Source organism: Epinephelus moara, chromosome 11, assembly GCF_006386435.1.
Source record: "Epinephelus moara isolate mb chromosome 11, YSFRI_EMoa_1.0, whole genome shotgun sequence".
NCBI lineage: Eukaryota > Metazoa > Chordata > Actinopteri > Perciformes > Serranidae > Epinephelus > Epinephelus moara.
In genome coordinates this window covers 17,629,393-17,653,736 of record NC_065516.1, presented here as the reverse complement: position 1 = coordinate 17,653,736, position 24,344 = coordinate 17,629,393, and the positions used below count along the sequence as shown (strand labels likewise).

Sequence of the window (24,344 nt, the reverse complement as noted above, 5' to 3'; positions counted from 1 at the left end):
ATTTAAATAATAATATATTAACAATAGATTTGTCAAATCACCCTGACGTGATTTTGGTCTGCAAAAATGTCTGTGATATGAGTTTGACTTTAAGAGCTTTCCCCCTTTCGGCTGTTTTATTTAAATAATGCAGTTGTCAAACACAGTTGACCTTGATTCAGTGTACTGTATCCCACAGCACCACTGCTGTCTGATCTGTATTCCATGTGTATATGGCCACAACCCACTAAAAAGTAATAATAAATCCTCACTGAATATTGTTTTCCATGATATGTGGATGGCCACAGGGGGGGGGGGGAGGTCCCTCAGCGTGGCTGAAGTCAAACCAAGTCACGATACCTCGGTGTGCTGCGCCACAGTGGGATTATTCTTTGCATGTCAAAGTGCCTGGATGCTCTTTTCTAGATGAGTCTTGTCACTGGAGATGCATATAAGCATATATGGCTGTTGAAGTTCAGTGGCCCGCAGAACAACAGATGTACTTCCTGTGTTGACACACACGCGAGCCGTGTCTCTAAAGCCAATCTGCATGTGTGTAGTGTGATGACGCCTGATGCTGAAGGTTTGTCACGTTCAAAAGACTTTTTTTTTTTTGTATATGATGACGCTTCGGAAAATACACAAATGCACATACGGTGAACAGAGCAATAGATACGACACTGACAAAATACAAGCATGCATGCACTTGCTCATAAACACACACACTTGATGATGTCATTTGTATAATCTGATGGAATCTGGGCCAGCGTTGACGAGGAGGCAGCCGGCGGGATGAGCAGTCACTGTCATAATGATTTGGTGTGTAGGAGGGGAGGTATGGGGGAAAAGAGGAGTGTGTTCCTGTGTAGTGGGGGGAGGGGTGTGTGTGTCACCTAGCAGACGCAATTCTCTTTCTCATTTGCTTTATATGAAGGTTGCAACAAAACAAAATGTACCGAAGCGTGAGTCATTATACCTTGTTGTAATTTATGCAGTCACTTAAATTAAAACAAAGTGGTTCTGCTCCATGTGCGCCATTAAGCCATTAGTCATTTATGTTTGGCTGATCAAAACAGGTACAAAAAATGGAAAATATGTCTAAGAAAAGGAAAGATTATTCTTATTTCAGAGGATATTTCAAAGCACTGCTCATGTGCAGCAGAGTTTGGTAAACACTGTAATCAACTTGTCCTGTTTACACCCAGCTGTGATAAACGTCAGATTTCCTTCAGGCCCAAACTCACTCGTTCATTCATTCAGTAATTTTGACTGCACTCGCCCTTTAAACGCTGGCATTACTTTCGGAATCTCTCCTATCTCCAAATGCCAGATAATTTTAAGGCATCATCACTACACAGTTTGCTGAAAAACATGTTGCATTTGGTCGCCAGCCACGCAATAAATTCTTGGAACAAGTCCCGCGAAAATTACACCAGGCATTTAGACATCTAATTAAGCCTCTGCTCATTGCCAAACATTAATTCTGATAGTTTTATACTCATGATAGACAAAAATTTAATCAAGTAGTGGAATATTTACACAGATAATGAAGACGCTGAGGTCTTTAAACGATTATCGCAGGTCTGTTGTTTCTGGCTAATCATTGCACTAATCAAAAAATTAACCACGGCTAACGTTTTTTGCAATGACCTGTGAAAACTGCCTGCAGCTGTACCACTGGAGTAATGGGATATCTAACAATCAATGGGTGTACATTGATTATACGCAAACAAACTAGACCACGCCGTAGTGATGCGTCAACATCCTCTGATTTCCCCTCAAGCAAGTGTCAATAAAAATGATTAACTGACTGCTGTGTATGAGTATAGGGAAGAGGGTGGACGTGTTTGGGCTAGAAAAGTGTTGTATCCAGGCATCTCTCAGGGTAACATATGTAATACTGATTGTTTGAAGCTCCGAGGTGACGTTTCTCACAAAGGTAGATCAGTTCCAAGACTTTTATTTGGCAAGGTTGCCTCAAATACTGTAACTGGTAAACTCTGTGCACCCATCTTCCACTGCATTTTACACAGCAGTTTCTTTAAGTTTGTGTCCTTCATGGCTATTCACAGGAACACAGTGGTCTGAGCTGCAGCCATTCACTGAACAAACAGTTCAGTCCTGTATTTTACTGAACTGCCGAAGGTTTCATTTTGTGTTTCAGTACATTTATAACGTTCCTGTATACGCATGAGTGTGTATAAGCCGGTGATCATAGTAATCCTGTACACATATGCTCGCCTGGCTGTGTGTTAATGTGTATTTATGGTGCAGGATGCATGTGAGTGGGCGTACAGGCATGTTTTGTGTCTGATTTAGATTGATGTGCCATTACGCGAGGCCGCCGTAGTGGGCGGGGTGACTCCATGCTGTCAGTCTGGTGCTGCTGGCCGCCGGCCTCGTGGCACCAGGTTCTCCTCAGGTGATAACACTTACTGTAGATCCTGGCGGATGATGTAACCACTGCGCAGGCTGCCAACTTAAACCTCCACTTGACTTCTCTTGACTCTCTTAACTCTCTCAGCGCCGCTGGCACAGATGACCATGTGCAGAGGGGCTAGTGTGGAGAGGACATTTAGTCATCAAAATTTAAATGCAGTCAAAAACATCAACGGTATGTTGGGATATTATAGGAAGTCTTTGAATATCACTAGTGGGCTTTTGTGCATGCTGGAGCTGCAACCAACGGCTGTTTTTGATTAATCTGTAAGTGATTACCTCGATTAGATGGTTAATTGTTTGGTCTATATGACATCGGAAAATGATTAAAAATGTTCATCACAATTTCCTAGAGCCCAGGGTGATGTCAATATCTTGTTTAGTCCATCCAGCAGTCCACAACCCTAAAACATTCAATTTAAAAACAGGTCAAAGCTGCAAATTTGAACATTTTAGAAGCTTAAAAAAAAGAAATGTTTTAATATTCTACTTAAAAATGACTTAAACAATGGTTCAATTGTCAAAATAAATAAAAATGTTTTTTCTAATGACTAATACATTGATCGATTTATCATTGCAGCACTACAAACTACACATATGCAAGGTTTTGAATTCAACTGGGAGGTCCTTGTCATCTTGTTCTCCTTATCTCTCTACCAAAGGCAAAATGTCAAAAAAAAAAAATCTTTTCAAAAGTTGCATCAGTGGTTTCTGAGACATTGCGTTAGATAAAAGGTTTGAACTCAGAGTTCCAAATTCAGATGTTAAACTCCAAGTTCATAAGGTCGGATTGTGCAAAAATTCCCCTATCACCCCTGCAAACATCAGACATCACACCAGAGACAAAGATATTAACCTCGCCCTCTGTGGACACAATTACAGTTATATTGCGTGCCGATGTGTGCGTTTGTGCACACACAGTAAGTTTATGCGCACACGCACCAGGTTGTGTAGTATTCAGCCTAAGCCTTATTTTGTTCAGCATGTGTAATCCCCTTAAATTCCCCACTGATAGCCTGACTACCTTCTCTTCAGATTAGCTGAGGTAGAGATCAAGGAGTGCTCCTCTCACCAGTATGTGGGACGACACAGAGGGGAAAAATATGCTGCCGTGGATTTGGTCCGTTCATGTGATCAGCACAAAATCTGCGCTGCAAATAAAATACATATGGTGTGTGATGTTAATCCTTTTTTGTACAGTCACGTGATCCTATATACATTTGTATTCGCCAACACGCTTGTGCTTGTGATTCTAAACCGTATAGGCATCTGTTTTGCATGCATGCAAGCACTCTCATATAATAACCACACAATATAATACATTTGATTTATTGTCTCATGGAGGTATAATCTTCCTACCAAAGAAGTATGTGAATGCCACATAGACCTCATAAACAGGAAACAATCTTTTTAAGAGACCCAAGCACCATTCTTTCTAATGAGTCATGCATATTTTTCAACAGATCCTCTTCTTATGTAAGTGTAGTCTTATGCTGCGTCGAACATATAACCAACAGGCTCTGGTGAACAATTACGCACTAAGTGACAAGTTAATGGGAGATAGCATGTAATGTGTACACACTGATCTGATGACTTCATGTGTTTCTCATGGGACTGCTTCAGAGAGCTTGGAAGTGTCAGCCAGATGGAGGGGTGACTGTTCAGTCTGCAGGTTCGTCTTTCAGTCTCTGTACCCAAATTAATGTTTATATAGTTTCTTTCATGTTTGTGTGGATAACATCTTTTATTTATCTGGTTAAATTGTCAGATGCAACAAATGTTCAGGAGCTGTCAATACTGTGATAGCTTCTGTGAATTTCAAAAAGGTGGAGGGTGTGGGGAGGGTTAGGCTAATGAGACTCTGCAAGAGTGGAACATCAGAATTACACAAGCACATCCCATGTCTTCTGAAGTCTCTGTAGAATTATCAAAACCCTGCAGTATGTGGAGTAAATGTAGAATTTGGTGCAGAGGGGCAATAAAAGCAAACCCTGCAAACTGACTAGCAGTTGGAAAACAACAGGATAAAAGAAACCTATTACAGGGGATCAATTTGTTTTTTCCTTGATTTGTATGCAGTGTGTTTGATGAAGAGACAGCTGCTGTGTGTCTGTGAGGACTTCAGCTGTTTCAGTTCAATTGATAATTAAAAATAATATCCAAACTAATTCACTAAGCACACTATTATGGTAATAGTCTTACATTTTGGAAACTATTCCTGTAAAGAAACAAACGCACAAACAATGAACAATATTACTCTCATGAACAGATAGCTTAGCATCCTGTTGTCCAGTATAAAGGATCTTTGTATTGACTCTATGTGTATTTAAACTGATACAGTACATTTACAGCTGGGATGGAGAGTGTCCAGTGGTGCATTGGAGCAGAATAACATTAAGGTTCAAATGAGCTGACTGAAATGCAAGAAGTGAATTACAAGTACTATGAAGGCAGAGCATGAACATGGTGCCTGAGGCTAAATGAGCTACTGTACAAGGACATGTGCAGACTAGTACAAAATTATGCAAACAATGTTGCATAATAATGACAGTTTATGACAGTCAGAGAACAGAACCTAATGAGTTATTAATCTGCTTACTTGACAGCAGTTCGCTGGGCACATTTAAACCTTTGTATGCCTCCGCGTCAGCGATAGCCTTTGCCGGAGGCATTATGTGTCAGGTTGTGCGTTTGTCTGTTCATCCATTTGTCCATCTCTCTGTCTGTGTGTCGAGCCATCAGTCTGTCAGTCCATCGTAGTCTTGAGACACAATATCTCAGAAACACGTTGAGGGAATTTCCTCAAATTTGGCACAAACGTCCATTTGGACTCAACAATGAACTGATTAGATTTTGTTAGTCAGAGGTCAAGGTCACTGTGACTTCAAAAATCATGTTTATGTCCATTTGCAATATAATATTTGGTGGTGTTCTCAGGCCTCTCTGCTTCTCCTAGGCCTACGCAGAAAGTCTCTTCTATGCGCCTACGTAGAAAGCCTAAGGCAAAAAGAACACACCTCTCCGCCCTTCTGTATGCCGACATGGAAAGCCTGAGGCAGAGAGAGCACTCTTCTCTGCCCTTCCATGCGCCTACATGGAAAGCCTAAGGCAGGGAGAGCAGCAGCAAAGAGCCCCGGGAACAGAACAGAGCAGCATCAACGACAAACAGAAATGACATTGATAAGTCAGACACAGCATGAAAAGGAGGAGCTAAGAGCATATCTAAGAGGTTAAAATGATTAAGTGATGAAATTTTATATCCAGAAGGTCAAAAGTCACCTTCATTGTGGCAACACACTCTTCTGGCCATTATTCAGTGTCATATCTCAGGAACAGAAGGGGAGACATTTGGTCAGATACTGAATTGGTGTCACAAATCTTTGGTGTTCACCTTGATACTGTGCTGATTGTTGAGATCTTCTGTGCTGCCTGGTTTTAGAATTCAGTGCTTCTTAACAGCAATATCCACATATAAAGCATTGTCAACTGTCAAGGCGACATATGAGTCTGGACAGACATTGATGTAAAACTAACTGCAACTTGACTTGAGTGCAAAGGCATACATCTGCAAGGCCGTTATTCTAGTTTTCTACCTGGCAGGACTGATTGTCACGTCCGAAAATCTGCTATCAAATCACTATTCTCCCCGTTTGCGTTTATGTATGAGACTATAACCAGCGACACACCTCCCCACCTCACCTCACTCACTATTCAGAACACTTTGCCTCCCTAATGTCTTTATAAGTCACATCATCACTACATCCTGATTAATCTCATATTATCATACACAGGAGTGTTTCAACACAGCCTCAAACCACATTTCATAACTGACTTCACTTTGCATTATAAGAGACAGAGATGCTGCATGAGCTACTGAATGTTGCACTTGATTATTATTGTCGTCATGAGAAGATTAAACCAGTCCATAAATGTAATGGATTTCGCAGTTACTGGAATATAATCAGTCGACTGGATCAAGTAGGCCTGCATGTATGTGGAATACAAGTCTTATAAGTGGTCAAATTAAAGGGTAACTTTGGTATTTTTTCACCTGAACCCCTTTTCCCATGTTTTTGAGTCTAAGTGACTGATGGGAATGACAACCTTTGATATTGGTCCAGTATTGAGCAAGAGGGCAGCAGGTGGCAGCTGTGAATCAGGCTGCGATGTAACCACTTAGGGCACATGCACCCTCGATGTATGTCCACAAACAGTTCTAGAGCCACTGACAGACTGACGATTGTTAAGTGTCTGACATTATGTAAGGATCCCTACAGAGATAGACCTTTTTGTTAAAGAGTAAGATCCTTTTTGTTTAACTAGAAACACCCCAAAATTGCTATCACCTACCCACCAGACTACATTTAAGTAAACCGTGATTTTATCCTAAAACACATGTCTTTCAGAGTCAACAGCAGCAAAATAAAACTTAACAAAAACCGAGGCATCTTGGTTCGTCTTTCCACTGTTCCACCAATCGCCAAATCAAGTTTGGTTGAAATAAACCCTGAATTCATCCAGTTATGCGTGAAACACGCTTGCTGTACACGCTCTCTCCCCCCACAGCTTATTTGATGTCTGACCTCCCTTTTGCTCCTCTCCTGATATTTTGTTATCTCAGTTGGTTTGTTGGACCATTGTTGTAAAAGGTCATCGATAAACAAAACCAATGCCTGAAATAAAAACGCCAATAGTGACTTTCCTGCTTGCTCAAAAAGAACGAACTGTATCTGTGTCAGCCGGCCTGACAGTGTGTGGAGATACTGTAGGAGCCAGCTCTGTGTGTTTTATAATGCTGATGTATTTATGATAACACCATAAACACTGAATGCTTGTGTCACTTTTATAGCACTATTTTGTTCTTATAGCAGTGGATCTGAGCTGTAAAGGTTAATCCTGTGTAATGAGGGAGAGAGAGTCTCAATGAGAAACAATAAGACTGTAGCACCAGCGCCTGTCTGCTTTATTAGACTGTATTCAGCCAGCCAGTGACAGGAAAGCACCCTCAGAGAAATGTGATTACATGCTACCGAGTACTTGGGCCAAACAAATTGTAGGTATACTGTAAGTGCTTTGGCTCAGGTAGTTCTCCACCTTCCGGTCTCATGACACTCAGAGACAAAGCAGTGCTCACTTGCATGTTGTATTCCCCGTGCTCGAAAAACACTCGTCATTATCCTCTTTCATTTGTCTTGTGTTATTTCAATTTTGTAAAAGATTATAGACAGTCTGGCTCTCTAAAAATCTGGACTACATCTCTCCTGTGAATTTCGCACAATCCTCATTTTGTCTCCAGCATGTTCTCTTTTTTTTTCCTTTTTACCTAATCTGTTTGTTCCTTTGTTGGTCCTCTGAGCTGTGCGATGCATCTGTCTCTCAGCTGTAACTCGTCCAAGTGGTGGTCTAGATGCTCATTCAGTCCCACTTTGCTTGCTGTAAATGACACGAGGGCTGTTCTCTCCCTCTCCCTCTGCCCTCCTTCGCTCTGTGTGAGGGTTTAACGGTGTGTGTTATGATAGGTTCTGCTTGCTGCCCTGCACTGTAGATAGAGCTTAGCACACTTACTGGTTTGGTAATGGCATATCTGCTTCCTTAAGATTGGTAGATTTGCCGTATGAGTCCTGCCTGTCTTATTCCTGCCTCTGTCGGCCACACATTTATTCTTTACATACAAAACCCTGTTAATTTATTCAGAAACCATCGAAACCTTGAGTTACATAATCTCAAAAACATTTCAAGTCAAGAAAATATCAGTGAATTGTGCCTCCCAAGAGGATGCTGCCGTTACGCAAGCAGTTTTATTAATTCAAAGGATTTAGTGTTTTCCAAATAACCACTCTGTCTCAATTTAAGTTTGAAGTTTAAAGGAAAAAATACAGCATAAAGCACTTTGACACAGTTAAATAAGCAGCTTCTGGCGGTGAGGCACATTTTGTTGTTTGATGGAGTGTTGCAGTTGCTCCTGTGGATAAACCAGCCTGGCAAAAGTTCCAACAATTAATGTTCACTTTGCTCTTCCTGGACTGGCAAGGCCACAGAAGACACACATCATGTACAATGGATGATTGACAGTTCTCTCCTTCACTCGGACAGCGACATGAATCAGTCCCACGTCTGACTGATGAACGCACTGGTCTTTGACTGTGATTTCTAAACTGGAGGAACATGGGAATGTATCCACCAGGATCATTGTGTGCTGATCATGGGACACACAGATGTAAAGCCATGCTTCATGTCACACTGTCATCATGGTGAGTGAAGAACATCTATTTAATGAAATGTTTGATGAGCACTGATGATTCCAGGAAGGGACGGTTGTTAAATTTTGATGCTTATAAACTGGCTGCCTGTAGAACTTAGGGAAAAAAACACTGTCAGGGTGGTTTATTGGTTTAGTATTATTTGTAGGGCTGTCCCCAACTAAGAATTTCCTAGTCGACCAATAGTCGACATTCAGGGCCATTAGTCGACTAGTCGCCCACATGTTTACAACATTAATTTAACTATTAAATTATGTATTTTGGGTGACTGAGACAGAATAGTCTCAGTAACATTGTTAACACTGTGCTACATTACAGAGAAATACAAACCGTACTAATGAACCTTCATTAATATAGGCCTATATTTTAGGGTGACCATATTTTGATTTCCAAAAAAGAGGACACTTGGCCCGGCCATGAGATAGCCTACTTAAATGATACTCGCAGTTTACTCAAAGATGCCTTATAATTTTAATATATTTAAAGTTAATATGTATGGATAGAAAATTCAGTTATATTACAAAATAATATCTCTCAAAGACAGAAATTCAGATAGGCCCCTATAGGGGATACATACACACACTAGAGTGTGGCTACCCGATCCAAGCCCGACGGGTCCTGATGGCCCGGGTTCGGTCAAAAATGTATAAATTGTATTCGGGCTCGGGTCGGATTCGGTCAGTTTTCAGTGAAAATGTAGTGTAAAAATAAATAAAATCCTATTGTGTGTCCTGTTTATTGCTTGGGCACTGTTATTTACGTGACAACACCTGAACATAACACACACGCACATTGGCTGTTTGTTTCTCCCTCTCCCCTCGCTGGAAGCCTCAGACCTCCCGCCGCCTGCTCCGGTCTCAAACACGGAGGTCTCCCTCTCCGGGGAGCACCCATGGCGCACACCTGGCCTGTTAAATAGCCTGTAACCATAACAACTGTGTGACACAAACTCAGTGCTTTAGTAATTAAATAATGTCGGGCTCGGTTCAGTTTCGGACATAACAAAACAGAATTACTGTCGGGTTCCGAAAGGAAAACCGGACGTTATCAACAATTTATAAACATGCCCCGGACGCCCCGGACAGGACGTGAAAAGTGGACATGTCCGGGCAAAAGAGGACGTCAGCCTACTATATTTTATCTACAAGCGCACGTCACACATGTTTCGGATGATACGTCATGTTCATAGTCGACCAATGAAGATGAGTTTACATATCACCTTGGGTTCGTCCTTCACCTTCTCAAAATGATCCCACACTTTGGATTTCCTGCCCGACATGTTATTAACTAACCTGTGGAATAAAATAAAAAATGAATGTGACTCCTGTCTGACTGCTGAGCGTGGCCACTTCCTGTGTCTGTCCTTTCAAATTAAATTCCCACATGGTCCAGTCATATGGGTTTTCATTTATTTTGACAAGGCGCGGCTCCTAATGGAGTTTTACATTTTGTTTTGTTTTTGTTTGGGGGGTTTTTTTTTCTCTGCAACTAAGCGACCAATAAAATCTTCCCGACTAATGACCTTTCTGGTCGACAAACGTTTGGTCGCCTGTTGGGGGGCAGCCCTAATTATTTGTAATTTATGTTGCTACTCTCGTTTCTGGGCTCTTTTTCTAAATAGTGGTGACTTGTAAGCCTGTTTGGGCTGGGTAGTTATTGATGCATGACACACACAAAACAAATCATTCAAATAAAATTACTTGTTTTAATAGTCGTTAACATCAGAGAGGTGTTGAGTCACAGAATTACTTGTTGTAAACTAGTGTTGGAATTTCTAACTTTGATACAGTACCTTGAAAAATATTGATTTTTGATACCATTTTTGATACAGAGGGGAAAACTTTACATGGAAGGTATTAAATTGAAAGTTTTAGTAAAAGATAAAAATAACAACAGTATTACATGATGTCAACAACATTGCTTTTTGGTGAGAGAACAGCAGAATGACATTAGTGAACATTAACAATAAAAGAGAGTGAGAAAGTGCAGCTGGTGCTGGTATTTCCACACCGTGGACAATGAGTATTGAAACCATTTTAAATATTCAGAATCAATATGTATTGATAAATTGATCTGTTTGACAACACTGCTGCAAACTTTCATTGATTATGTGTATTCTATATCTTTTGTTGCTGCCAACAAACCCCATTAAAAGACCAAAACCAACATTTAATTAGTTGGTCTCTTGATACTTTGTGACTTTCTCAGCTTGTTATGGCACTAAACTCTAAGCGCCCACAGAAGATATGAATGTTTAAAAAACTGATCTGAGCGCAATATTTATTTTCATCTTTAAAAAAAAGACTCAGTTATTTACTTAAACAGCTGGACACTGTAGTTTTGAGCAAACGTTGATCAAACCGCAGTAAAACATGCATTTGTTTTGGGTCTGTTTCCATCTGTGGATTTGCTGTGCTGGTGAGTATTTCCAGCAGCAGGAGGGTGTAGAAGGGATCGACTTTAAATAAACTACAGTGCCCATGTTTACTGTAATAAGGGAAAATGCCAGCCAGCACAACACTGTGGCTCACTGATGTGTTTTTAATACCGCTTACTTAATCTTAGTAAATAAAATAATGAAGGTTTATGGCAGAGAGGAATATCTGGCCACACAGACAACACTTGTTAGTACAGGATCAATTTTTTGTTGATTCTCGAATTTTCATGGGATTTGTTAACAGTAAGAACAATATTGAATATCACCAGCCTTATCCATTAAATCTCCTAATGTAAGCTAAGCGTGACAAATGAGTCTGGCTATAGATGAGCCTTACTGCTTTTATGAAGTGTAAAATAAGTCTCAGGGATGGCAGATTTCAGGTTTTGCTTCCTCTCCTGCTTGTAACCAACTATTACTGCCTCGTGATATCTAACCCCTCATCTCACAGTGCCAGCAGCAGCTACCTAAGAGATACTCAAAGAGAAAGAGTTCATATTTTGTAAAATTGTCCTATCACACACTTGCCATCTCTTTCTCACCTCCTCCTCCTCCATTGTCTGTCGGGGAAAAACATCCCCCTGAGCTTTGTGCTTGTGTCTACATCAGGAATATAACGCTCACTGTTTATTTAGTGGTGTGCATGTGGCAGGGGAGCAGAGAACATGTTTGTGCATATGCAATGCATATTTCTGAAAGGGGCAGTCAAAGTTACAGATTTTTCCTCTTACATGTAGTGCGATTTATCAGACTGGATTGTTTTTGTGTGAGCTGCCCAGTGTTGGAGATATCAGCTGTAGAGATGTTTGACTTGACTCAGAAGAAAATATGTGTTGTTAAATTTTTGGGTTGAAATGTTTCTTAAATTTTCAGTATTAATTATTATAATGAGTAAAATGTGAAAGGAATAAAAAAAGGAGACTATCATTGAGAGATTAAAAAAAAAATGACAAAAAGAACCTAATGGGTGCGAAGATAAAGCTTCATCAGCACCGGCGCCATCTCACTCATCATCAGCCCTCCCGTTTCCTCTTCCCAGCTGGATCCCATCTATCATCTCTTCAAAGTACCGTAAAGCATTGAGCTATGGGGCCGATACATTGAAACACTTTATGTCTGACCCACGATCAATGTACTCTTGAATGCCAAGAGCTGTGTCTGTTAAAAGAAAAAAAAATCTCTCATAACTGCATTCTCTCATTCGTCTGGCTGCTGTCCAGGACTTTCAATCAATCCTTTCACAGCGAGAACTCCACAAGAGATTGAATTAGGTCCTGGGCGTTGAACCACGGTTTCTTAATTGGCACAGGATTAGTTCACATTGATTTGGCCTGATTGGAGTCCCAAGCTTGTGTTTTCACTTAATCACTGAGCACACCCTTCTCTTGAACCACTATTTGCATGCACCCTTCCCCTCTGAGCGTCAGTCATTCACAGCCCGTGGAAACCTTGGGAATTTGCATGAAATCACTGGCCTTGCCTGTCACCGCTTCACCATCGCTGCTTTTGCTGCTGCAGCATACATACTACGCTGTGTTAATCAGATTTCTTGGTGTTATTATTACAACAGTGTCTTGGTACAGTATAGCAAAAGGCTGATGCTCTGCCAGGTCTAGAAAATTGCCCTCCGGTTACAGAAAATGTTCTGATAGATCGCTGCTGTTATTCTGAGTGAGCAGTGGAGAGCGATGGAGTGAGAGAAGGGGAGCCAGGGAAAGATAGAGAGAGATTGTCTCCGGGGGAAATAAAGTGAGGACAGGAAAGAACACAGATTATGCATGAGAGAGAACAAAAAAGTGGAAGAGAGCAAAGAAGATCACAAATAAGGTTGTGAGAGCAATATGCTTGGAGAGCGAGCAGCAGAGAGAAGATAAGGGAGAGAGATGTGAATGGAGAGGGAGACATAGGAGTGGAGGTGGACCAGAGCTGTGACAAGACTGTCTATTAACAGTGCATCCTGTGCTCCCGCCTCTCAAAGCTCAGACCTTGAAGGCAAGTGTCCCCATAGACCTCAATTTATGGGACTGTATTGTATTTTCTGTGAGATTATGGAAACGTTTCGGTGCCTCGATGTTTATATAATACCTTAGCTTGAATTCTCACATTATGATGCAGCCCATTATCTCTGTGTTGATATTATATGTGTTTGTAAGAGTGTGCACTTACACATGCATATAAGGTGTGTCGTGGGTGTCATCGACATGATTGAATTTGATTATAGGCTGTCTGACTACAGATGTGCCTTTCTAGGTGGGTAATCTCACATTTCCAGACCTGTCTCTCACAGGAGAGAGGTCTAACTGAGCACACTGTCAGTTTAGATAAAGAAAACAATCTGGGCTGTTTAAATTTCTTAATCCAATCAGGATTGTCATGGGGACGCCGTAAGAGCACAAAGCTGACAGGAGCTCATGGGGTGAAATATTACCAAGGGAGATATTTCATGGAACTAATTACCTGCCTTATGTTCAATTCAATGTTTGGTTCAAAGTCAAACTTTTGTCTTCTTCTAAGAAATCAGCATGTATATCCTCTGTGTTTGTTTTGACTTGTGTGCTTGGAGAATGCAAATTTAAGTTTTCCATTATCATCACGTAGCTTGTTAGTAAGCTAGGTCAACTGTATGTCATAGTCGGTTAACACTGAAAATGGCAACAGAGACCCCGAGGGTGAGTGAAAGGAAGCAGAATGCAATAGTCAGCCAGTAGGAGGGCTTATCTAATCCGTCAGCATCTATTGAGTCAGACTGTAAGATAAGAAACCGTATAGAGTGATTCCTCTGATTCCTAATATGATTCTATAGAGATCATATTGGTGCTCATTTCACTTTCAGACTTCACACAGTCGGACATAATGCCCCATATGTCTCCTTTACTCTTCCACTATATTCACACCACAGGCTTTCATGCTCGGTGCCAAATTTGCTGCTCATATCTGATTGTTTTGGCTGCTGTTCATATGTGTTCTGGGATATAACCCATATCCTTTTCTAATATAGGCTGACAACGATGTCAGAGAGACAAATGCGCATAGAGAGACAGTGACAGAAGGTATCACATCTCTTTTTGTACCTTCAGTATGCTTCTCCTGCTCTCTGCGAAGGTTAGCCGATTTGCTAACACTGAACCGGGTCCAATATGGGGCTTAGTTCTATCAGCATCAGCAAAAATCCTATACACTATATTTTACCTCTATTATTGTCGTGCAGACTGTTTCCCAGAGATGACAATTTATTGGCAGTGATCGATTGCAAGGGGGAGGGTGTGGAGGTGGTTGGAAACCCCGACATCCGCCACTGGATTTGACAGCATAGTATATAGCCTAAAATCACAAGTTTGTTTTAGAGGGGTTTCCAACTTGTTTAACATACAGCAATCTCTATCCGTAGACCGCTGGGTCAGATAAGGATTGTCTCTGAAAAATAGTCTGACTCACAGGATGTAGACTGTGGATAGAAGCCTATCATCGGCCACCTATTTCAGACGGTCATACACTTCCTGTGTGTTACTGTTTTTCGAAATTCCCCAAAACTAATCTTGCATAGCCGGACTTATCTCCACATTTTTGCTTCAGCAACCTATGTTTTGTAATGTTTACTTTTATAGGGATTCAGCCATTTTGTTGACTAAGTGGGTAACGCAAATAACAGAACAGCCAGAACAGTCGATAAGTTAAAAAATGACATCACTTTACTGTAACGCAGCCTTTAAATCCAAGAAAGGACAACCGTTTTGATATCACGATATCCAACAAATTTAAGACGATATCTAATCTCATATCATGATATATCAATAAATTTCCCAGCCCTTGTTTTAAGAAATACAAACAATCAAGAGTGTCTTTCAGAGAGACCTTTTCCAGCGCTGGCAGACTGTGAGATAGGCCTGGCTATGCGGAAATACCAAAAATATTCACCTTAACAGGGGGAAAAAACCCCCCTGCTTAACAGCATTGCGTTGACATACTGTAGATCATGAAAGTATTTATTTAAATAATAGATTGGCATGTTTTAGATCAGAACGTAAAGGAATCAGTGCCACTCTCTGTACAAAATCACAGATCTGACATGTCTCATGACTAAACTGCAGTCAGATCTTCTTGTAGCGATTATCTACACACGCACGCACATACACACACTAACACCTGCTTTTTAATAAATGACTACCTGTCATCAGTGTGTGGTTCTCACATTACGGCACTGTGAATTCATTAAGTGTGCCCTTTGGAAGTCTAAGCAGCCAGGTGGGGTGCTGTCAACCCCGCCTGCCTCCGAATCACGCCACGCATTTCAATTGCAAATACTGTACACGTCTCAGTGCCCTTGTAAAAACCCCCAAAACACGCACACAACTACACATTCACAGGCACACACACAGGCGCGCATACACACACAATCCACGTTCTACTTCTTTCTTTTAAGTAGTGCAAAAAGTTTATCCTCCCTCTGTGTAGTGTTGAAACACTTTTTTTCTGTCTAACCCGAAGGCCTGGAGATAGACTTTCATACTCTCTGCCTTTTTCTTGAAACTCTCTCTGGGTAGCTCTCGGCCACTTTCATCCTCCTTAGCAGTTTCTTCAAGTGTTTTTGTGCAGCAGGAAGAAAAAAAGCGCAAGACAGATTGTATCCTGGTTAGTTTAATCACCCATGATTTATTCAAAATCTGGAATTATTTTAATCACACAGAGATTTGGGTGTATTTTGAACAGGATTAGTGTATGTTTTTCTGCTGATAAATGAGATTCTACAAGTTCACGTCTGACTCCGTGTCTGCACATTCCTTCGTATATTATGTATTACACCGGCCTGGGCCCTTCGGTTTTCGAGAGATGCTTCAGTGTGTTTGTAGCTGACTGGGTCTGCAGACAGTGATGGGATAAGGCCTAATAGAAAAAGTTGGGTCAGAGCGGGTCACAGCTTGGATTTACGGTTGCCTGAGCAATGTCAGTCCAAAGTGACCTGAGACGGTCTCACTGAGTCATCACCAGTTTAGGCGTAAGTGTGTGTATGTAGCGGGGAGAGGGGAGGGGTTAGAGGCTCTTGTGGACTGGCAGAGCTAAATCTAAATCCTCCTCTTTTCCGTCAATAATTCTCTGCTTTTTCACAGCCCCTCTAATCCTCTTTTCTGACGTGACTCACCTCTATTTATCACCAGAGTGCCCGCGTGCCTCAAACAATCAGGCAAAAGTGTGCTAAGTGAGTGTGTGTGTGCGCGTGCATGAGTGTGACTTTCAATCTGCACTGATCTTGATCCTAAACCCGATAAAGGTCCTCGGCATTGCCTCTGTGTCCGTGTGTGTGTGTGTGTGTGTGCTGTCTGCTTGCAGATAAAGAATCGCACGACAACTTCTGAGTCGATGTTATGATGAGCTCTTGTTCCACAAATTCCATCTTCGACCAAAATAAGCATCAGATCCACAGCTGACTGGTGTGAAGTCATGCTGCTGTGAAAATGTAATAAAGCACAGAGATAATCACTGCTTAACTTTGAATAATGGCTCCGTATAATGGATCCGTGCTACACCAGTGTCGAGATTATGCATCATGCTGGCCAGGCAGGAAGCCCGCTGGTGCTGCTGCTGACTCAGTGCAAGCATAGCTGGGGCTTGGGGGGTTAATGCAGCAGGGCCACGGGCTGATCCACAGCCCATCCTCATCTGCCAAAACTTCAAAGGATGCCCTGACAGAGTCTAAATCGCCATCTCCTCCAGTCCAGGCTCTGCAGAACACTTCCCCTCCCCCTCAGTGCACAGGTCAAACTCGGCCTCATCTTTTATGTATCGCTTACCCCATTGATTGCGCTCTAAGAGATTCATGAATACAGAAGGACCTATTTCCGTATCACACTCCAGCATATGGAGGTTTTTTTTTCTTACAAGAGAGGAAATATTTCTCTCATTTGTACAGCTCTCATTTTATTTCCCTCTCATTCTTTTCTCCGTGTTTCTGTTTCCGCTCCCCTGTCGTTTTTCATCCCTGTCTCATACCTATCTCTCACTGCATATCGCCCTCACGACTTCCACTTATTTTGCATGGAAGGTCACAGTCATTTCCCTGTTTTGACAGACCTCCTTTTTTCCCTTTTTTTTGTTGGTATTTATTGTTCACTCATGAATTATTCAGATTGCAGATAGTGAGTACAGAGAATTTGAGAGCTGCAGTCGACTTACAGGAAGCTTCCTGGAGATGGATACTTCGAAACAACTTCTCCAAGTCAAATCTGGACACACACACACACACACACACACACACACTGTTACACCATAATGAGGACCCTCCCTAATCTGTGACTCAGATTGGATAGATTTAAGAAATTACAATAAAGGTTTAATCTTTTTTTCTTTTGTGTGCGTGTGCTTGATTTGAAAGTAGAAGGAGCTAGCAGCTGGTGTGCTTTGCCTATGCGATGAGCGGTGAATGCTGTATTAGCATGCCAACGGCGTGTCTGATGTATTCATTTATGTTCATCCCTTGGTTGTTTACTCATTCATGAATACATGTGTTGATCCATTTTTTAACAGGCCAGCCCTCCCCACCACCTCCCTGTTTCTGTACCTGTGTTTAAGTGATGTGCGTGTTACGCACCCCAGCAGAGTGTGAAATTGAAATTCGAACCCTGCAGAAGTGACTTGAGTGACACGAGATGTGAAATCTCATTTTTTACTGAAGTTGTGATTTTTCACTTGAAACTACAGAGTGGTTTATTTAATGGTTTTGCCACTCTTGATAATATTTATGTTGCAGCACTCTCACATGTTTATAATGCTATTAATACCTATAACAGTGATGCTGTGTGGTATGTAATGAGCCTAAAATGGCCCCAGGCTTACACAGTTCTATCTTCAGTCTGAGTGATGGTGAGGTTTTGTGCTGCAAAATGTTCACATCCTTCATAGTAAAACATCATGCAGTGAAGCTCTCTATTATTCTTCACAATAACATGCATCTGAGAGGCACTCTAAATATAAAATATCAATAGCACATTTTTAAATGGGCTTTTCTAGGTCAGGTGAATCGCAGAAAGAACCTTCTATTACTGAGAACTCATTTAGCACCAGATCTCAGACTTTGCCTTAGATCACTGAAACATTCAATAATTCAGCTGTGAGGAAGCTGAATTCATTTCAGAGTCCTACATATTAAAAGTGTGGCCTTAGCTGTCATCTCTGAAGTAGTCACAGTAACTTTGAGTTATTTATACGAACATTGCTTGTTGCTAGCGAACATTAGCATGCGCGGTATGCTTCCCCATCAGCAAGCAAGCTGACTACCATGATAGCTAATAGAGAATGTGAAGAAGTGCCATGTCATTGTTCCAACAGCGCAAAATTCCAAAGCCACGTTAGTTCAAATTGTAAATCATTGGACACAAAAGCTCATTTCTCCAACAGCCCGTTACCACAAAAACAAATGCCCATTGTTCCAAAGTCCCATGTCTTTGAAAATACATACTCTCTACATTTACAGTAGTTTCAGTTTCCCAGCTGCATTTGAGCCACTAATCCCGACCCATCCCTGCTTTTCCAGCAGCTGCTGTGCCACCAAACTTGGGTGCTTTAACCCAAAACCTGATCCTTTCCTAACCATAACCAAGTGTTTTTGTGCCTATACCTAACCACATATTCACCACAGCATTGTTGACAAATTTAAAGTTTCAAGTGGTGCAGGGAGTGTGAATTTTCAGAGAAACGGGCCTTCAGAGCATTGGGTGTTTGTTCTTGGGATAAAGGGCTGTCGCAGAAATGATCTTTCGGTCCTATGGGACATTTTTGACCTAATGGGGCTTCAGAATTTTTGGCCATCAAAACAATGGGTAGTCCCTTGTGAGGGTAAATCACACCATATGGGACAGAGGCACCGACTTGTGAGAAATGCGCTGTTACCTCTGCTTGCTGCTGTTATAGCTCTTGTAGCTGTTTTGTTTGGTTTAATTCTCTAATGGGGCCAAAAAGAGGAGTGCCACCTTACTTTTGCTTCCACAGCAGATCTCCACCCAGCCACAGCAAGACTGTTAATGAGCTTCTAGGAATTTGCAACTTGGAAAAACTCAAAGTACATGTCCTCAGTCCAAAAATTAGTTTACATCGGGGTCCATAATCCAGTGTTAGATTGCCAAGTCATATGGATCTGTGTTGCTTACTATGATTTGTTTGTCCACATACTCGTGCTTGGCGTTGTGATTCAGTATCTTTTGGTAGCGTCCCTTTTCTTTCTCTTTTCCCTTCTTCATCAGATTTGACTGATTTTTTTTAACCAAACAAACATGTAACCACAGAAGCAGGTAACAGAGCGCTAGTGCCTCCATCCCAAAATTGAATACAGGGTGAAGTCAACTTCGCATTCCCTGTAGTGCAAATGAGTTCAAACAAGATACTGTCTCTTGATTTAGTTGCCCTTTTTTTTTTGTTACAAAAATGACAGAACTGTATGTTTTTAAGACAATAAATGATAGATTATATGGACAGTTTTGCGTCATGTTAAGTTCTGCACTAACTTTGCATGAACTTTACATCACCAGACTTTGGTTTTATTGGTATTCCTGCAGCCTTGTCATGTGGAGAGGAACTGAAGCCCCCCTGGAGTATCAATGCCCCCCCTCTGACCTGTGTCTGTGTGTGCATTTGTGTGTGTGTGTGCGTGTGCAGCCTGTCCAAACCAAGTTCCACCTGGCGCGCGTCGGACAGACCACCATCTGTTCCGTGCCCCCTCATTGAACTACCTGCCACCTCCTCTTCATCACCTTCATGGGATATCAGGAAATGGATGCTTTCTAGAGAACTCGTTCGCAAATCGTTAGTTTAGTCTCAGAAGCGCAATAATGAATCTGGTTTGATACAAGGGATAATTATATAAGATGTCTCAGAGCTGGATGTTTCTTACATAAGCCTTTTCCATGTGAGAAAAAAATCCTCAGCAATGTGACAGGCCACTGCCGTGTTTTAAGAAACGGGAGCAGAGTGCTGGTGATCTGCTTTATTGTAAAGCAGATGAGTCATTGCCCTGAGACAAAGACTGGTTTCACCCTCCCTCAAAACACCTCAAGGACTTAACACGCTAGATTTAAAGACGCTCAAATAGGCTTAAAATGAATTTCCTCCCCTTATCTTTTCTTTTTGCTCGCCGGCAATAAATTCTACATACGTTCCCTCCCTTCTTTGGTGCCGTTTCCCTGAGATGTTGCTTCCCCAAAAGACAGGGTTTAGGATCAAAACCAACACGCTTGTGCTGTGATTTTACAGCCAGAGAAAACTAGGCTTAGCTGATTATGTACACAGCCATTTTTAATGTCTTTTAATCCACTCTCTCTGGTCAATGAAGATCAAAGTTTTCAATTTTCTTCTGGGGTTTACTTAAAAGCAGGAAGGGTTTGTATATCTTTTTTCTTTCTCCCAAAGAAGAATTGTGCGGTCCACCATCCCCCAGCATTTCTCCAGTAATTGCAACACTGAAGTGAGTCTGGAAAAAGCACAGGGAGCAACAGCACAGCATGAGCACATGGCACATGGACCAGCACATTAGCCACCAGGGCACCGCAGGAGTGTTTTGATATGTTGTGACAAATTCTCAACCGTAGACTCTGTCCTTTATTCCCTTCAAGGTGGAGAAATGTGCACGCACGGAGGACGAGGAGCCTGGAATTAAGCACAGGAGAGAAAAGATGCCAAAGATGAGACAATAAGAAGGTGAGTTGCACTTCTCTGCGTGCTTGTTTTCCACTGGATCATTGTACGGCCTACTGTGCTGCTATAAGTAGCTTTGGTAACTTTTATGGATACACAGGTCAGCGAGTGCCTTTCACTGAGGCAAAGCAGTACACGAAGAAAAACCTTGACACATACCGATTATTAACTCTGTCTGGGCTGCTGTCACTTTCACACCTGCACACTCACAATTTACCTTTGACCCTTTGAATGCAGCCTTCTGTGTGCCAGCTATAACCTTTTAGTGCACCATTAGTGGAAACACATCTGTCAAGGTTGACAGCCTACCATCGATGGCAGCAGAAACGAGACAGGAAGAGACACAAACGCTGAGCGGAAAACGACAGAGGGGTGAACGGCAGGAAAAGGGGGGATGACAGGAAGATGTAGAGATGAGACGAACAGACGAAATGAAGAGGAGGCTTCACAGAAGCTGTTTGGATTAAATGTTTTTTCCTGTTTGTATAATAATAACTGGTGACAGAGCAGATGGCGGTGGTGAGATAAACAGTTTAAAAAGTGTGCAAAAGTGCTTAATAGCGAGTAAAAGTGCTGAACATGTTTACTGTGCCAGGCATAAGTCAGAGCACTCTAGCAATGTTGTACAGACGGCAAACAGGAGGCAGGGCAAAGGATTTAGAGTTATTTTTGTCACAGGACACAAATAAAAACATTATTACTAACACTATAATCTGACATTAGAGTCATCGTTTTACTACTGTCACTTGCTGATGGATGCTGTATGAAACACTAGTGATTGATTCTGTTCATGAATGTTACGTTTTTACAAAAAGAACAAAGACACTTTATTCCTGGATACCTGGATTAGCATATAAAGTAATCAGGTGAGTTTTATTTTTCATATGTAAGAGCCTGTGAGGATTCAGGAAATACCTTCAACAGCTGTTAAACAGCTTTCTGAGTTTTTCAAAGAGTGTTTGCTGCAATAGGAAGAGTTTCGATTAAGATGTCACCCAATGCTTTAACTTTAAACACCGTACTTGCTTTTTTTCTTGCACTTCTCATATATACAATATGCTATTCTCAGTAATGCAACCATTTTTTAATTATGTTTTAAAGGAACAGTGTGTAAGATGTATGGGGAATTAGTGGCATCTAGCGGTGAGGATTGTGTATTGCAACCAGCTGAAACTTCTTCAGGTCAGAATTCCTTCAGTGTTCATTGTTCAGGAGGTTTTTACCATGAGGTCTCTCCCTCTCCAAAACAATCAGACCTGGTGATTTAAACTAGTAAAAACACTGAATAAAGCAGTTTCATATTGCAAATCGGTGTTTCTCTGATGATGTTTGGCATATCAGAGATGCTAGCCCAGCACCTGCTAATATGTGCTCACCTTTTTTCCCTGATAATTTAAGATCCAGATGTTCAGGAGGTTTCCACCAGTAGTGGAATTTTCCGCAGAGGTCTCTCTGACCAGGGGTCTCATTTATAAAACAATGCATAGGATCCATACTAAAAACGTACGGACAGACCAAAGCTAAAAATGGCGTGCCTCAAAAAATGTTCCATAGTTTCTACAGGCAGGCTTCCGCCTCACCGTCTGCATTGCTAATATCCCATCTCATGCATGGGTCAAAGTTTCTCCCATCAAGTCTGTTTTTAAAGATCATAAAGGCCTCTTTCAGGCATCCTTTTGTGTGTACACAATGTCTATAAATGAGACCCCTGGTGATTAAAATTGAATAAAAGACTTAAAAAAATAGGAGAAAATGACCCTATGTAGAGCCAATGTTTGGCTTGCCGTTCTGGGTTACTGTAGAAACCTGGCAATGCAACATGATGATTCCACGTAGACAAAGACCTGGTCCATATGTAGATATAAATGGCTCATTATAAGGCCACAAAAACACATTGTTATTTTCGGGTGATTAAACACTAAAGAAGACATACTTACTGTATTCCATTCCTGCCAATATGTCCCCTTAATTCGTACACACTGGACCTTTAATTGATTTCGTAATTACAAAATGATCCGCAACATACAGTATGTTAAAGCTGTAATCTTGTGGTCACTTGTCAGGTTTACATTTTAGATTTTGGCATTCTGAGTTAGTCTCAGAAAGTCAGTTTATTAACAATGGACTGATAAGTGCAAGGACTTATTCTGAGCTATAATACAGTGTACTGGGTTGTTATACTTGCAGGAAGTAATTCATAAAACACATCTTTTTTTGGAATTTTACATTTTTCGAGAGTAAAAATGTGTTCCTAATAATTACAGCACGTGCAGCTGAATAAGAATGGAAACAGTGCATCGTCATTACCATGAGTAGTTAATATATAATCACGCATGGGATCCTATCTCTGGCTCAGCTCTTGCAGACGAGCCAACCCTGAACCCTAAGGCCTGCAGCCGCTGCCAAAAAGCTGGATTTACAGCGAGCACGGCTTACCATTTGAAAACGTATCATTGCACTGGCCCGGGTCATCATCGAAGGCTATTTGAAAAGAAGTAATGTGGTTTACCAACAGACTCCAAGCCAGTGTGTTGTGTATCGCAGGGAGGCTCAAAGAGGGAGGGAAGGATTCAGCAGGCAGTGGGATAAACAGGTTGATAGCCGAGGCCATATCACAGAGTTCCTGCTGTGCAGTCACACTCTTCAATTTAACCTTTTTTTTTTTTTTTTTTCAAATACAGATATCTTGATGTTATCCTGTGCAAACATCATTTTGGGTTTTCCAACATGAAGCGGTTTTCTGTGGAGTGTGTTTATGGAGATTAGGCAGCGAATGAGTGTGTAATTAGGGACGATCAGATGAGGTAAATCTTGGCCAGTGGGAAGCAAGCCACAGCGCTGATACTGGCAATCACAGCAGAACAGAACGGTCACCTGGGGTTGAGTGGGGAAAAGATTGAAGAGGAATGATCAAAGGGATTGTAGGTGAGGGTTGAGAGGGAAGACAGGAGAGTGTTTTGGGGATGCAACAGAGAGCAGAGAAAGGAAAGGCGACTGGAACGCCACCCAAAACCTGAACTGGACAACCAGCTGGACATTTCGACATGTGAGAGCTTCTCCTTATACTGCTCTCTTTGATACTCACAAATTAACAATAAATTGCCTGCACAGAGCTAATCTACTGTAGTCAGCGTGCAAGAAACACATTTGTTCAGCTAGGGAGCTTCCAGGCAAGGTGTAGTGATTCATTTCTTCCACTGCGGGCTACCAAAGAAGGGGTTTATCTGGAATACACATTGGCGTAAATAGGTTGCACTAGAAGATAATAGTTCCAAGTCTGATAGTGTTATGTGATCCTAAAGCACTTAGCATGCCAAAGCACTTTTGGGAAATCAAGAACAACGTTTATTAATCCATCCAAGCTTTCAGCGACTCTATAAATGCTTCAGTGTTCAGAATGTTTTCATGATTAAGGTATTAATGAGGCCTTAATATATTTTAATATAGAGCACAAGGAAACGCTCAGCTAGAACTTCCTTATCTTTGAGCCTCCCCAGTTCATTAATTCATAATAACACATTTGCAAACTAAATTTAAACGATTTTCCCCCC

At 41.4% G+C, this 24,344-nt stretch overlaps 1 protein-coding gene across 3 annotated transcripts in view; it reads left to right on the top strand.

Annotated features, from left to right (window-relative positions):
* Nucleotides 1–24,344, top strand: part of dlgap1b (discs, large (Drosophila) homolog-associated protein 1b) — a 117,205-nt gene that overhangs the window by 17,677 nt on the left and 75,184 nt on the right. For all 3 annotated transcript variants that reach the window (XM_050057293.1, XM_050057292.1, XM_050057294.1), the window contains exon 2: nt 20,712–20,796. The gene's annotated coding sequence lies outside the window, so the exon portion shown is untranslated. The remainder of the gene's footprint in view (nt 1–20,711; nt 20,797–24,344) is intronic.